This window comes from Schistocerca cancellata, chromosome 12, assembly GCF_023864275.1.
Source record: "Schistocerca cancellata isolate TAMUIC-IGC-003103 chromosome 12, iqSchCanc2.1, whole genome shotgun sequence".
Lineage (NCBI taxonomy): Eukaryota > Metazoa > Arthropoda > Insecta > Orthoptera > Acrididae > Schistocerca > Schistocerca cancellata.
This window is the reverse complement of record NC_064637.1, coordinates 155,490,163-155,507,045: the sequence shown is the minus strand read 5'-3', so window position 1 is coordinate 155,507,045 and position 16,883 is coordinate 155,490,163. Positions and strand designations below refer to the sequence as shown.

At 37.5% G+C, this 16,883-nt stretch overlaps 1 protein-coding gene across 2 annotated transcripts in view; it reads left to right on the top strand.

Moving 5' to 3' along the window:
• Nucleotides 1-10,708: 10,708 nt before the first annotated feature.
• Nucleotides 10,709-16,883, top strand: part of LOC126109636 (transmembrane and ubiquitin-like domain-containing protein 1) — a 57,559-nt gene continuing 51,384 nt past the window's right edge. For both annotated transcript variants that reach the window (XM_049914683.1, XM_049914682.1), the window contains exon 1: nucleotides 10,709-10,936. The gene's annotated coding sequence lies outside the window, so the exon portion shown is untranslated. The remainder of the gene's footprint in view (nucleotides 10,937-16,883) is intronic.

The following is a 16,883-nucleotide window of genomic DNA, read 5'->3' as shown; positions in this document are numbered from 1 at the left end:
CACCATATTTACTTCATGTTCTACATCTGTATATATGCTGTAATTGTAAAGTTAGTCAGTGAAGAAAAAATTTGTTGCTCATGGCAAGTCCAAATGACTCACCATCGCTGCCAAATATTTGCCCCCCCCAGTGGAGGGTTATGAAACGCATACGTTTCATATGTATTCATTACCAGCGATGGCGAGGCATGACAGATGACCAGAGAGTTATTTATCGTTGCTAGTCTGCGCTTGACCGCGCGAGACGACAGTAATAGTCAGTTCAGTAGTAGTAGCGCGCCGGGGACGGTAGTAGTGTGTGTGGAGTCGGCAGAGAGAGTGGTTGAGTTGCGAGTTGCAATCTGTCAGCAGTGGTTTTAGCGAGTGGACCGTTGTACTGAGCGGGCGTCGCCATGCGTCGTTGGCATGCTCTCCCTCCATCTCTGGTCATGGTTTGGGACGAGGTATTTTGTTATAGAAGGTAATGAAGCAGCATTGTGCTCAGCTAATAACATATGTTAATTGTAATTAATTTGTTCAAGAATTGCCCCAATAATAATTTTTTATAAAGTAAATCTTTTAAAGAAAAGTAATCATTTCAATTTAAAGAATTTTTTCACCCTTTTGAAGAAAAAGATTCATTTCAATTCAAAGAATATTTCCTATGCATTTCCTCCAAGAATCAGAATTAAATATACACCAGCATTGCATGAAGCTGTGCCAAAAATAAGAGCAGATAGACACAGTTTTACCGAGGTAAGAATTTATCAGGTTTGATTATTTCACAGGACCGTAGGTCAGCGCTGGTGTGCCTATAAAATTTATCAGGTTTAATTATTGCTCTTCAGATGTTACATTCAGTTCATGCTTCATTATTTAATTAACATTATTGAGGGTTTTATGAGCAATGCTCATTCGTTAATGTTTGTGGGGAGTTTGCATTTGGGCCATTATTATTCTTTAATTCTGCAAGGAGGTTACGCTTGGCCCATTCTTATTATTCAGTTTTGTGGGAAGTCAACATTTGGCACATCATTTTTTTATAATCATTGACCTTTTTATAATTTCACATGGGGAGGTTACACCACATAATGGAAAAAAACACATCTATGTGTGTGCATTTGTAGGAAATTTACTCAAAACAAATTTAAATAAAACTAAAAGACTGGACATGTTTGATGTGCCAGTCAGTTCTATGATGTAGATCCATCTCTGTGATATTCTCATCGTAGCTGCCTTTGCATTCAAATGGTCAATTCCTTCCCCAGAAAAACAAATCAGTACCATAGTGATCTCTCAACACATACTTTCTGAACTAAGGAAATTAACAACACAAAATGATTTGGCTAATCCCTAAACATTTACAAACACAGGTTTTTTTCAAGTGGTGTGCAATTCTTTAAGGATATAGAGTACTTTTCTGGCTCAATATTATGTAAAAAAACAGCACCTCCTTCTTTCAGGCACAGTTTGTAATGTGTATGTTTTACAGATTTTTTTGTTGGTATCAGGTAATGCAGCACACTTTCTAAACAAATTAGAAGTATTTTGAATATTTTTGAACCTGCTTAGAGTTATTAAAAAAATTACAAAGAAATTGGTGTATTTTTTTGCAAAGTGCTTCCTTAAATTGAGGTAGCACTTAATCCAATGTTATACATTTGAAGGAGACCAAATTTTTACCAGATATGAATGACATGATGGCTGAGGTACTTGTAGTTTATGCAGATTAACGCAGCTAAATCACAGGTAATAACTATTTAAGGGACAAAATAAACTTATGCTTTATTTGCACAACACATATTGATACAATATATTATGTTGCCCCATCAACAAACACGGAACATGTATATTCCATAGAGTCTAATGCACTCTGCACATCATATCTTGTGTGTCACTATGCACGCTGCAAAATGTTTGTTCACATATCCCCAACAGTACTAGACATACTTAATTCCACCTATTATCTATATTACAATGATAGAAAATATCACATCCTACATTTTAATTTTTATAATTTTTTCCCAATGAAAATGTTATTTTTCTGTAATTTAGTTAACTCTGCAACAAAGCTTAGGTCTACTGTATAAGTATGGACTATTGCAAGTTACAGTAAAAAATTAGAGCAATGCTTTACAAACTTTAGGAAATAATTGTACCTGAATTCTCAAAAATACAACTTGCAGGGAATTCTGAATGAAGATATGAATCCAATTAAACTGTGCCTCAGAACATTCCTGAAACATAGTCTTCATCCTGCAGCATTTCTGGATCTTCTAGCTTCCTCTTGCCATTCCGTTTAGCACTTCTTGCTTCTTTGGTAACTTGAAGAGCGAATCTTTCAGCTTAATCCACCCATTGTCTGTCACAGGCAAACAATTGATCTTCCTTATTAGAGCCACATTTTATACCTAAATTTCTCAGGACTTACAACCTTCCTATCACTCCATCATTGAAACATATCACTGCATCTAGTACACCAACTTTTAATATATTTAGTCCTACAAAAACATTCTTGAGTGATGTTTCCCATATGCAGTTGTTGAAACTTTCATTTGTATTCTTAGTGCCCCCATTTACTAAGCAAAACAGGGTCACTCAGCTCTCTAAAAATTGGTTTTATTTCATTCATAACAGGCTCATTAAGAGAATGTTTATGATGCTATATTTGACCACTTTCTTTTGCTTTTTAGTAACCAAGCCAAGAATCTGCTCGTTTATGGCAAAGTCCATGAACAGGGTGGTCATCTGTGGACAACTTATGAAAGTAGCTTTCCTCATTGCTGTAATTTGATTCAGAGGTGCAGTTCGTCTAATGGCCAGGTCTATTTCAGTTTCTGTCAATCTGCCTCTGTCAGACAGAGATTTTCCATCAGATAGCAACTATCCTTTCGTTTCTCTTCGCAGCTTCCTCATTCTAGCACTCATCCTCTTTTGCACATGTCCACAACACTCCAATTTTGTTACCAAGGTATCACCATAAACATTGAACTCATTAAATTTATTGAAAGCTTTAGAGACCGCATCGCCTAGGTACTTCGTATACCTAACGTTATAAATGGGCACCGACCTCTGAAATATTTTTAGAGCTCCATCACACTCCATACCTCTACTGTAACCATCATAATTCTTAGAAAACTGATGTTCAGTGTGTCCGTCAGTGTTACCAATGCAGGTGTGGTTATACTTAGATAAGCACTCAACATCAACAACTTTTCCATTATCCAGAAAGGTAGCATTTACAACACCATTCAAAGAATGATGTCCTCGATATCGCCATGTCCTATCAAGCACAACAGCAATGTCACTGGTTCCACTAGCATTTACAGTTTCTTCTACTGCGCGTTTCATAGATGCAATAGACACAACCATCAAGGCACCTAAAAGAATTTTTATGTATTTCTTGAACCTACTAGGAGGAGCAGCAAGGTCCATCAAACCACAAAACGTTTGAGTAAACTTTTTTCCTTTTCCTAATGCACACATTGCATACACTAACTTCAAATTCACATCATATGAATTATGCACAATGTTCCAAGTCATTTTTGAGGTACATTTATTGCAGAATCTACACAGAACGACTAATTTTGTCGTTAAATCCCCTTCCTTCTACTTTGTTGTTCAGTTATTTCCAGACAGCCTACACAGTCACATTGTTTACATTTCGCCACTTCCTTTATCAAATAAGAAAAGATGCCCAAATCCACGACAAACACAATCATTCTTAACACAGAAATTTGAATCACCAGGAGGTGTGCTAAGTGGGAGTTTCTTCCCTGAAGAACTGATGTATAGGTTACTTTCAACAGTGTGGCTTGCTTTGTTTGTGAACTGGTTACCAAGGAATTTACTTTTATTGAATTTCTTGATGTGTGGCATAGTTTGTCTTTATTGCACACTAAAGCATATGTACTTCCTCAAATATATGGGCGATACACATTCAGTAACATGTGAACAAAGTGATTCAGCAAAACAAAAGTAAATACTAGCAAAGATAATCATTTACAGAGACTAGAGGCCTGCACTGTTACCAATATATACATTATATCATACATATAATTCTTTTCGAAATAATACTTTTTTCTGTAACAGAAATACAGGGGGTGTGACTTTCACTTTAAAATTTGTTATATATAGGTATATATAGGTAATCAGGAAAGATTATAGGATTTAATAAAGTAATAAAAAATTCGATTTTTCCACCATTTATAAGTATCCTGTATCCTTAAGTACAAAATATTACTATCATCAAAATCAAACAATTTATTTAAATATTTCAGACACAGTTTATATGTATGTCAGCATTTTCCAGTTGTGTATTTATGGTCTATATGTACACCACCATTTGGTTTCACTATACCACAATTGTCGCAATTTTCCTTTTTTAAGTGAACATAGGGCAAGTTGTTCTTCCAATAGTTTGCATTTATATTGTTTACGGTAAAACTTGAAACATGGGACAGATCCAGCTTTTCAAGATCTGCTCATACATTGCAGATACATATTCACCTGAGTCCTCATAGAAATCTAGAATTCTGTGGGATACACGTGCTTGCTCATCAAAATACCTAACAGAAACAGGAACACTTTTAATTACCGATGTTGTAAGTATCAAGTACCACAGCAAAATTTTTTTATGCTTTCAGTTTTGAATTAAATTATTTATGCTGTTAGGGTCCAAAACACCAGTAATTGATGACTGACATTTTGTTTTACCACATGTGATTTTATTTGCAATTGTCGGATCTGGGAATAACTGAAACGATATTTTCACACTGAACTCAGTGCTAGCGTAGTTAAAATGATGTTTAAACATGTGAAACTCGAATTTAAGAGCAAATACAGTTATCTGAAACGAAAAGATCACTATTAATAGTAACTTTTTATAATTTCCTAAATGGATCATTCATTACCTTGAAAATTAGAAATGTTGAAATTAGTGTGCACTTACTAAATATCTTGTCTGCTTCAGTAAAGTCCATCTTATAGAGATTGTTCGTCAGTGTGGTTTGTACTGATGTTGAGGGTCTGCATTTGTCGGTAACAATGTTAAAATGATGCCTAACATCAGTTATACTGCTATGTGAAATGTGAAATCCCTCTCCATCTTTTACAATGCATATAGTACACCTTGCTTTATATGCATTTGCTGGAATTCGTCGCAATACTCGAAATTCTTTTTCCCAAACTGAATGATACACTATCAGGCTTCTATTCCGGTGTGTACTGGTTTGAATATCTATTTTACTTTTATGGGATTTGTCATTCTCCCACCCATTTTGAACACACTATTTCCACAAATAAATCATCTCCCAAATTTAAAATATACGAAATATTACGGTAAAGCATTGAACCTGCTTCCAAAATGAATGAAGCCATATGCCTTCTTGCATGCAATGAAAGCACAGAATGTTGGTCTGCTCCTGTCGATCCATACTACCATCACATGCGCTTTTGCACTGTGCTTGTAACAAAATGGGAAAATCCTCTATTGTTCCAGCTAAAACCATCCGAATGGTAACCACTCTGCAGGCTGCATGCCATTTTCATCTGATAAATGTCACATTCATACAAATATGGACTCCAGCATCCATGCATATAAGCTACCGCATTGCGTACATGCCCTTTGTGCAAAAAAAGTTGAGAATCATCTTATGAAGACCCCAGTTCCCATGAAAGTCATGTGAGTTGAGATCACGAAACTTGAACTGGCGTGACGTGAATTGACCTTCCTCACAACTCACAGTCACAGCTTGGATTTGATGTGATGTTACAAGACGTGACGGACTGTGTGAATAAACCCCATAGTAGAGCTGTGGGGTGATGTTACGTAACAATAACGCACAATCGGTAAGAATCTGTCTTTAGAAAGAGTAAAAAAAACTCAAAAACATGAGTCATTATATAATGAAGCTGTATAATGCTCTGACAATCTGCATCAAGGAAATGGAAGATGTGGGAAAATTTAAGTTAGGATTAAAAAATTAAGTATTAAATAAAGGTTTGACTAACACAGAAGAATATTTAAAATACCTACATCACTAACTTGTACTGTATTTTCTTCATTGTCATTTGAATCTTGCTTTTCTAAGTGTGGATTTTATATTTTGTTTGTATACTCTTTTCGCTCTTAATGATGTGATACAAATGATATGATAAATGAGTTTCTCAAAGTGTCTTTCATGTATTTGAATTCATTACTTACTTGCTCAGAAAGCATATGTAAGTTCAATGTATTAGTTTATTGTGCCAATTTCCTTAACATTATGTAAAGTGTTAATTTTATGTTTGTTATATTAATTTGTAGACTTGTGCTGTGCATATGCTGTACAATATTATGACAACTCCTACATCATTTGTGTGATGCAAAGGCTGACGATAAACTAAAGGAAAGATGGTCAGTGTGAAATGGCCTTTAAGGGAAATATGCATTGTGACTGCTTTTGACTTTAGTTGTTGTAAGATGTGGGAGACCTGTTAAAAATATTTCCTGTAGACTTCCAAAGTCCACTGATCTGTCTGTAAAGGCAGCAGTACTGAAATATAGCGTCAGAGCGTTGTTTAACAAAATCAAGAAAAATATCAGTCTGCAAAAGATCCCAGTGCAGCGTGAAAATGTACATAAGAGTATAGAAAGTGCAAATTGAACTATACTGTAATGAATGATTCTTTATGTTCCTATAGTTTGAAAGTGGAAGGAATTCCAAAAACTCAAACCAGCATAAAGATTGACATTTATAAGGTTATTACTTCTTTACACAGTTCATCTGAAAATACGTCAGATAAACCTGTATGGAAGTAATCTCATACCTTGTTCTCATATATGTGATTCTAATTGTTACCTGTTGGTTTTTCTGATTAAGAAAGTGTGACAACAAAACAGCATAAAGAGATGTATATACCAAATTCAAACGACACAACACAAAACCTTATCCTACCATCTAACATTTAAAACAGTTACTTAAATGGAATTGTGTTCATACTGAACTGTTTTTCTGCTTTGTATAATTTTTTAAAAATTTCCCTTTGAGTAATTTCTGCTGGATATACAAACTCCTGGAACAAAGGTACCAAAACAGCTTATCACAAGAGTCATGTTTGTCAAACCAGATATCGTTATGTCTTACTGTTTACATTGAGGAAACATTCCTTAGAATATGCAGATTGTATAATACTGGCAGAAACAAGATTGTGCATCTTACTTTTAATACATTATAGCTGTTTTTCATCCTCTTTAATATTTGTTAAATTTCTTTAATGTGTTGTCTATGTGCATACTTTACAGCTGCACAATGTTTAGTTTTTTGTATATCATAATTTTCGTCATTTGTTAAAATTCCGTTCTTGTCCATTTAGGTCTAAATAGGTTTATTATTACTGATTCGTTCTTGTGTACGTATGTTATTCATATCGTTGCGTTTATACTGGGTATCCCACCTAAACTTTTCACCGCCAATATCTCTGGAACCACAATAGATATTGACAAACGGCTTTACGGGTATGACTGTACAGTAGGGGCCCACGAAAGTAAACACTATGAGACATTCTGAATTCTGTGCTTATATTTGTTTAACATAAACTTCTGTATTTTTAATTGACAGTTCATATTATTCTATACGCAATCAATAACATGAGAAATCACGATAATAACGGCGTTGGTTGCATCGCAATACGTCAGTTACATCCTGAGAAATTGGAACTCTAAGTTGACTCATGAAATGAACGAAACACGCCGCTATTGCACGTCTGCAAGCGTGACCCGCACGTTGCTCGTAATCGCGATGTGATTGAATATGTGTTCTTTCTTTCACTTTATCATGATGGTCAATAGTAATAATAGGGATTCCTGCCATAAACATTGATATGTACATAATGGTGTCCCTTGTTGCGTGTTGCGTTTATCTATGTGCAGACAACAGAACAGTACCGGCCTGAGCACACCTCCCTGTTACACCACCCAGGTAAACCCCTTGCCTCTGCAGCTGTGTATAGGAATAGGGCGCAATCGGCACCGTATGTGTGGGAAGGCTCACTAGAAAGAAGGTTGCTGTATGTGAAGTATGTACAGGTACATGAGACCAGTGTGCTGTACACTACTGTAATTGGAATTATTGTTCTAATCGGATATTAATTTACCTGTCCATCTGTTCTAGGCATTCGAAATGGTTGACACGATATTACTGTATGGAAAATGTTACCAAAATGGCACATGTACAGCACAGATTAATGCCCAGTGTTTCTCTAATAGATGTCATTCAACTGACCCTACCTTCATGAATATTGTTAGAAGGCTTGGTGCGACAGGGTGGTTCTCTCCATGAATGCGGATGTGGAGCAGAGGCGTAACACATGAAGCAGCCGCTACAGTAAACTCTCATGCAAGTATTCATGAAATGGGGAGACAGATGGAAATCCCTCGAACAAGCACAATGCGTACTCTGCACAGGCGTAGATGCCACACACACTACATGGTGTTACATCAGGACTCCCATAGGAACGACGTCCACAATCACAGAATACTGACAGTGGGTTCTGTGGCAAGGCCATGACCTTATGCATAGGGTATTGCTCACTGATGAAGTCATGTTTACACACCATGGGAATGTCAACTTACACAATTTGCACTACTGGTCTCCCGAAAACGCTTACTGGATTCGCCGGGTTGAACATCAACATCAGTGGTGTGTCAGTGTATGTTGTGGTATTGTAGGACATCACATCACTGGTCCATATTTCATTGATGGCAGTCTTAACGGCTGACAGTACAAGCGGTTCCTGAGATGTACCTTACCTGGACTGATGAAAGACCCACCCATTCATTTGCATCAAATAATGTGTTATCAGCATGATGGATCCCTTGTGCATAATGCCATGGTGGCACGAACAGGCGCTAAACCAAAAATTCCCACATTGATTGATTAGCCGGGGCAGTCCCAATCAGGGATTTCCAGCACGGTTGTCGGACCTCACCATCGTGGATCTATTCTCTCGGTACTTTTGAAAGAAGTGGTGTATCAGCAGGTCCCAACAATAATGGCCAACATGAAAGGCTGTATTACCGCTGTATAGGCTGCAATAACCCCATAAACACTGACAGCAATGAGTGGATCAGTGATGGAGCATGCGCATTGGTGCTGCCAAGTAAATGATGATCACTTCGAACATATGCTGTAGCATTTCAGCTGTGAGACATGTGGTTGCACATTTGTGTATTACAAGGAAGATGTTTGTTTGTTTTGTTGTTGTTACTAATGTACATTTATCTATGTGTTGCACCATCTGCAACAGTTTAATTGTGTCCCAGTCACTAAAGATATATAATGATATGCTCCTGTACGTGGCATGTACCATTGTGTAATTGATGTACAACTACATACAAATAGCATGTATCCCTCTGTGCGACCCTTTGACAGCCATTAATTTTGTTTAATCTGGCCAGTAGTTATCGGTATTTCATTGCCATTATGTCGAGTGTAGTTCAAACAGTTCAATAAAGCACATATGAGAAAATCATATCCTTGTTTTCATTGTGAGTGACTGGGCATCCATATGTTTCCCAGGTCATGTACTAACAGTGTACGTAGCAATATGTAGGTACAGAGTTTGAAGCATCGTAATAAGTCAATCACATCGCGATTACGAGCGACGTGTGGGTCACGTTTGCAACTCGGCAACTGCAACAGCGGCGCGTTTCGTTCATTTCACACGTCAACTTCACGTTCCAGTCTCTCCGAATGTAATCGACGTTTTGCGATGCAACCAACGCCATTACTATTGTGATTTCTGATGTTATTGATTGAATAGAACAACATGGGGCGTCCATTACAAAAAAAGAGAGAAACAGAAGTTTGAATTGAAACCAATATTTGCACAGAGTTTAGAATGTCTTATAGTATTTACTTTCGAGAGCCCCTGCCATACATTCATACCCGTGAACGCCGATTGTCAATGTCTGTTGTGGTTCAGGGATATTGGCAGCGACAAGTTTAAATTACAATGAAATCCAGACCTAAATACCAACGGGGACAGTTGAAAATGTATGCGACCGGGACTCGAACCCGGGATCTCCTGGGACTCCCTTTGTATGAGAATATGACACGTCCTGTCTTGCAGTATAAATTTCTGCACTGTGCACAAAGCTCTGCTGTTGTGTTTCAGAATTTTCGAAACTTATTAAAATTACATTCGTCGTTATTGAATAGGAAGATATCAGTGATTTGTTCTTGTGGGTATGTGTTAAACACTCAACTGTATGTGGTAGGGAGGAAAACAGCTTGGTTTTCATGTGAAATTGTCCATTCTGTGTCTCCTGCCGTCTGTTTGACGTATTTGACTGCTGCATTGTGTTGTCATATTGAAGTCTCCGGCTTAATGGTATGCTTCATACAGAGCCATACTTCACTGAAAGTTTCTTATTGAAACTTGTATTGGCTGGATTTTTGTTTTAAATGCGCAACTGCAAGGTTAAGTAACATTTAATGATTCAGGTATAATAAATATGTATCAGGTTATCAGGAAGTTTAAGAAGGAATAATTAAATTGGGATACTTTTGGTTCATTATTGGATATCCTAGTCCATTACATATTTTCAAATTCTACGAAAAATTAGTTTTAAATTCGTGGTGCATTTAGTAATCCAATGTTTAGATGGATATGTCAAGGCCTGCAAGCTTGGCGGACTTGCTTTGTAGTATGAGATCGCATATTCGATTACAATTTTAAATAAAATCTTTGCTCGTTTGCATAGAAAGGGGGTTCTGGGTTTTGAAAGATAGATGTAGGGAGGAACTATGTTATTATTTGTGTTTGTTGTCTTTGTGAGTGTTTTGAACGTTGTTGAGTGCTGTTGATAAATGTGATAGTTGAAATACGATTTGATTGATTTTGAAAAGTTCAGAAATCGGACTGTCAGTTGCAGTCATCAGTGGATAGAAAGAGCTTAATTGCATTATTAAAGGTATGTATCCAGTCTTCGTAGTGGTATTTTGTAAGCCATGGCATTGTATAGTTGTGCGTTTGAATGCAAACTTTCGAAGGTATAGAGAGGAAAAAATTGATTGCCTGGGGCTTGTCATACAAATAAATTGCCTTGGTTATTTCCCAAGGCCGTCACTTCAAGAACATTAAGAAAATTTCGATTTGATGGCTTTTTTTCTTTGTGTTGGAGTATCAATGCGAAATTGTATTATAGGACTATTTAAATAGATACCACTTGCGATTGCCTGGGGCTTGTCATACAAATAAATTGCCTTGGTTATTTCCCAAGGCCGTCACTTCAAGAACACTAAGAAAATTTCGATTTGATGGCTTTTTTTTCTTTGTGTTGGAGTATCATTGCGAAATTGTATTATAGGACTATTTAAATCGATACCACTTGCGATTCCGTCCGTAGTTCGTGTAATCCGCCTCCCGTATTACTTTCCCTACATTACGTATCTTGTCAATGACTAGAGAAACACAGACATTGTATGAACTGTAAATATGTACTGCAGATTAAATATTACCACAATATTATTGTATTTTTTCGTTCATTTTGAAAATGTAAATGTCACGTTTTATCTCAGTTCCAATTTTCTTCGTAGTGCCATTGAATTTTTCCTCGGTGTGCCCTGTAAAGCGATTGTTTTTATTAAACTTGATTGACATTTTTTATTTTGTCGAAGTATTTGTTTCTCCTCCTCCTGCCACATATGGCTAGATGTGTGTCAAACAATTTCTGCGTTGTGCATTATGATTTCAATGTTCCAGTGGCTGGTGGTGATGTATGGTGATGTATGTGTTACAATAATATTTTTTTAGTGTCTTAAGATAGGCCTAATTGAATTTACATGGTGCAAACTATAGCCTCATGAAATAATGTTTGCTTGGATAGGCCTAATAATTTTTGAAGAGGTATGTATGATTTCAGCTTTGCATATGGAGCTGCAGCAGACAATGTACCTTTAATTTTAACATTCTGCTGTGAACAATTGTGTAAGCCAGACGGATCAGCCAATGTCAATTCTAATGTTAAGCGGATAAGAGAGAAGAAAGACGAATATATTAATGTATTTATTGACAGGTTAAATGATATCAATTGGGACTCAGTTTTTGATAATTTCTTGAACGAAACTCTCTGAGTTATGGTACTCACGTTCATCATTAATAAAAAATATCCCCAGGCATAAAATGAAAGAGAAAATGTTATATGATATACACATGAGTTGGCCCTCAATAGAGTAGAGATACTCAAGCTGTATGTAAAAATTCTTGTATGCAACTGGAAGGCACTACTGATAGAGCTTATTTAAATTGTAATAAATAAATTTGACCCTGGTGAAAAACCTTGCTCTCGAACTTCACGCAGAAGGTGGTTCAAACAACTTCAAAGCAGCATGGGACATTACCAAACAAGAAGATTCCCAAATTTGCATACAAGATATACTGCTGGCCCCACTGGAAGTTAGTGATTACTTTCTAACCTCAGTGAGTGAACTGAAAAACAAAATCAAGACAAACGGAATTTCTGCATTAGATCTTCTTCGTGCTGAGTGACACAGAACGTTCAAGATTTCAGGGGGAGGGAGATCCAGTACATAACCTTAGCCGGTGTTATAAAATTAGTGTCAGGGTTCTCGAACTCCAGAACTGTGGACTATTATTGGTTCTCAAATTAAATTATGTAATAAAATGTATTTTTTTTTTATCAGCAGTTGCTTTCTTTCATTTTTTCCTGGTCCAGTTAAAACTGCTCTAAATAGTATCTATCTTTTAAAAAAAAGGAGATGTGCATGTGCTGGAAAACTAGTGACCAATTTCGGGTCGACAGAAGCGTCCGATCCCACGCGTCGGCTTTGACCCGTGACGTCATGACGGCGCGGAGTTTGGTTTGAGTGTGGCTGTCTCCAGTTCTGTTTTATCTTGTTTTGTTTACTTTTCTGATCTATTCGTTCTATCTCGTGAGATTTTTTTTTTTTAATTTAAAAACGTTTATTACTTATTTTAATTATCTGTTTCCTCCAATTTCTGTTTTAGTTTATTATATTTACCTTTCTGATCTGTTCGTTCTATCCCATGAGATTTTTTTTTTTTTTAAAAAAGACAAAAAACACTAATCACTTACGGAAGCATCTTTATCTTCTATGGGTTGCAGGGGATGCATCTTTATCTTCTATGGGTTGCAGGGGTTACGACCCCTGGGGAGGTGGGTGGGTATTCATGCATGGCTGTCTTCATTTACACGTTGTAGCTACGCAAGGCGTCTAAATTTGTTTATATTTAGTTTGCCCCCGACCCAAAACACCCCATTTCCCGCGCTTGTCCCGTTAGTGTCATTAGGCTTCTTGTGGAAAGTGTGTGTGTTTGTTTTTGTTTCCGCCATATTTGTGACGTCATGGGTCAAAGCAGACGGGCGGGATCGGACGCTTCCGTATTTCCCCAATTTCTATTCTTCCAGTTTTTTCTAAATCTTTTAATTTCTAATGTACAACAAGATTTGTATTTTGAATACTGCTGTAACTAAAGTTGTTAACCAGATGTTAACTAAATTTTAAAATAAGGATTTGTTATCTATTGTACTGTGTGACCTCAGCGAAGCCTTTGACTGTATACCTCAAGCACTTGACAACTTGGGTCCATGGCTCCATGGGGTGTGCACCACACATGAACTATAGCATCAGCTCTCCCCAACAGAAATCACGACTCATCTGATCACACCATTCCAGTCGTGTAGAGTGCAACTGGTAAGATAATGAGCCCAGAGAGACGCTGCAGGTGATGTGCTGTTAGCAAAGGCACTTGCATTGGTCATCTGTTGCCATAGCCCATTAACGCAAAATTTCTCTGCACTATCCTAACAGATATGTTCGTCATATGTCTCGCATTGATTTCTGTGGTTGTTTTGTGCAGTGTTGCTTGTCTGTTAGCGCTGACAACTCTGAACAAACACCGCTGTTCTCAGTTGTTAAGTGAAGACTGTTGGCCACTGCATTGTCCGTGGTGAGGAGTAATGCCTGAAATGTGGTATTCTTGGCACACTCTTGACACTGTGGACCTTGGAATATTGAATTCCTCAACTATTCTGAAATGAAATGTCCTGTGCATCTAATTCTAACTAGCATTCAGTATAACTTTAATTACAGCAGTATTCAAAATACAAATCTTGTTGTACATTAGAAATTAAAAGATTTAGAAAAAACTGGAACAATAGAAATTGGTCACTAGTTTTCCAGCACATGCACATCTCCTTTTTTTAAAAGATAGATACTATTTAGAGCAGTTTTAACTGGACCAGGAAAAAATGAAAGAAAGCAACTGCTGATTAAAAAAAAAAATTTATTACATAATTATATATTGAAGGTCTTTTAATTTCCATTGTGCAGCCATAGTCACATTGGAAGCCTTTTCACATAAATCACCAGAGTACAAATGAGAGCTCTACCAATGTACTGCCCTTTTATACCTTGTGTATGTGATTCTACCACCACCTGTATATGTACATATCACTATCCCATGGCTTTTGTCACCTCTTTGTAAAGCTCTGTCTCCACTTAGCACAAAGTATTTTGATCACAAATGTTTGCCACACTTTTTCCTTGTTTCCACTGTGAATGGCCGTGTTTGTTGAAGGAAAACCGAATTCATACATTTGTGAGTATATTTTTTTTAGGAAAGAATTAAATTTCTCATCTGCTGTGTAATCTTGGTAAACTTCTCTGTAAACTCTCTGTGAATAATGTAACTGAGTCAGCATTTACATTTATGTGAAAATTTCCTTTTCTGTCCTTACTTAAACTTAACTGATGGTGATGTATTATTGCTGCCATCATAGTCAGATAAACCATTTACTATGGGGCTCGCATTATTTAATTAAAGAATGTTGAATTTAGACATAAATTGCTGTTATACTATGACCTTCTATTATTTTTGGGAATGTTACTGGGAAAGTCAAACTAAAGCTGCACATCAGTAACTTAGGTGCCCTTCATCAGAACTATCCGATGTATATATGCACTCTGAAGTGATGAATGAAAATTTGTACCAAGACCAGGTTTGAACTGTGTATTTTCACTTGAGAACCATCTGAGATGAACTCTAAATTTTTGAAATCTTCACATCTACATTTACATTTATACTCTGCAAGCCACCCAACGGTGTGTGGCGGAGGGCACTTTACGTGCCACTGTCATTAACTTCCTTTTCTGTTCCAGTCGCGTATGGTTCGCGGGAAGAACGACTGTCTGAAAGCCTCCATGCGCGCTCGAATGTCTCTAATTTTACATTCGTGATCTCCTCGGGAGGTATAAGTAGGGGGAAGCAATATATTCGATACCTCATCCAGAAACGCACCCTCTTGAAACCTAGCGAGCAAGCTACACCGTGATGCAGAGCGCCTCTCTTGCAGAGTCTGCCACTTGAGTTTGCTAAACATCTCCTTAACGCTATCACGGTTACCAAATAACCCTGTGACGAATCGCGCCGCTCTTCTTTGGATCTTCTCTATCTCCTCCGTCAACCCGATCTGGTACAGATCCCACACTGATGAGCAATACTCACGTGTTGGTCGAATGAGTGTTTTGTAAGCCACCTCCTTTGTTGATGGACTACATTTGATAAGGACTCTCCCAATGAATCTCAACCTGGTACCCGCCTTACCAACAATTAATTTTATATGATCATTCCACTTCAAATCGTTCCGCACACATACTCACAGATATTTTACAGAAGTAACTGCTACCAGTGTTTGTTCCGCTATCATATAATCATACAATAAAGGATCCTTCTTTCTATGTATTCGCAATACATTACATTTACCTATGTTAAGGGTCAGTTGCCACTCCCTGCCCCAAGTGCCTATCCGCTGCAGATCTTCCTGCATTTCGCTACAATTTTCTAATGCTGCAACTTCTCTGTATACTACAGCATCATCCGCGAAAAGCCGCATGGAACTTCTGACACTATCTACTAGGTCATTTATATCTATTGTGAAAAGCAATGGTCCCATAACACTCCCCTGTGGCACGCCAGAGGTTACTTTAATGTCTGTAGACGTCTCTCCATTGAGGACAACATGCTGTGTTCTGTTTACTAAAAGCTCTTCAATCCAGCCACACAGCTGGTTTGGTTTTCCGTTGGCTCTTACTTTGTTTATCAGGTGACAGTGCAGAACTGTATCGAACGCCTTCCGGAAGTCGAGGAAAATAGCATCTACCTGGGAGCCTGTATCTAATATTTTCTGGGTCTCATGAACAAATAAAGCGAGTTGGGTCTCACACGATCGCTGTTTCCAAAATCCATGTTGATTCCTACAGAGTAGATTCTGGGTTTCCAAAAACGACATGATACGTGAGCAAAAAACATGTTCTAAAATTCTACAACAGATCGACGTCAGAGATACAGGTCTATAGTTTTGCGCATCTGCTCGACAACCCTTCTTGAAGACTGGGACTACCTGTGCTCTTTTCCAATCATTTGGAACCTTCCGTTCCTCTAGAGACTTGCGGTACACGGCTGTTAGAAAGGGGGCAAGTTCTTTCGTGTACTTTGTGTAGAATCGAATTGATATCCCGTCAGGTCCAGTGGACTTTCCTCTATTTAGTGATTCCAGTTGCTTTTCTATTCTTTGGACACTTATTTCGATGTCAGCCATTTTTTCGTTTGTGCGAAGATTTAGAGAAGGAACTGCAGTGCGGTCTTCCTCTGTGAAACACCTTTGGAAAAAGGTGTTTAATTTTTCAGCTTTACCCGTGGCACCCTCTGTTTCAATGCCATCATCATCCCGAAGTGTCTGGATATGCTGTTTCCAGCCACTTACTGATTTAACTTAAGACCAGAACTTCCTAGGATTTTCTGTCAAGTCGGTACATAGAATTATACTTTCGAATTCACTGAACGCTTCACGCATAGCCCTCCTTACGCTAACTTTG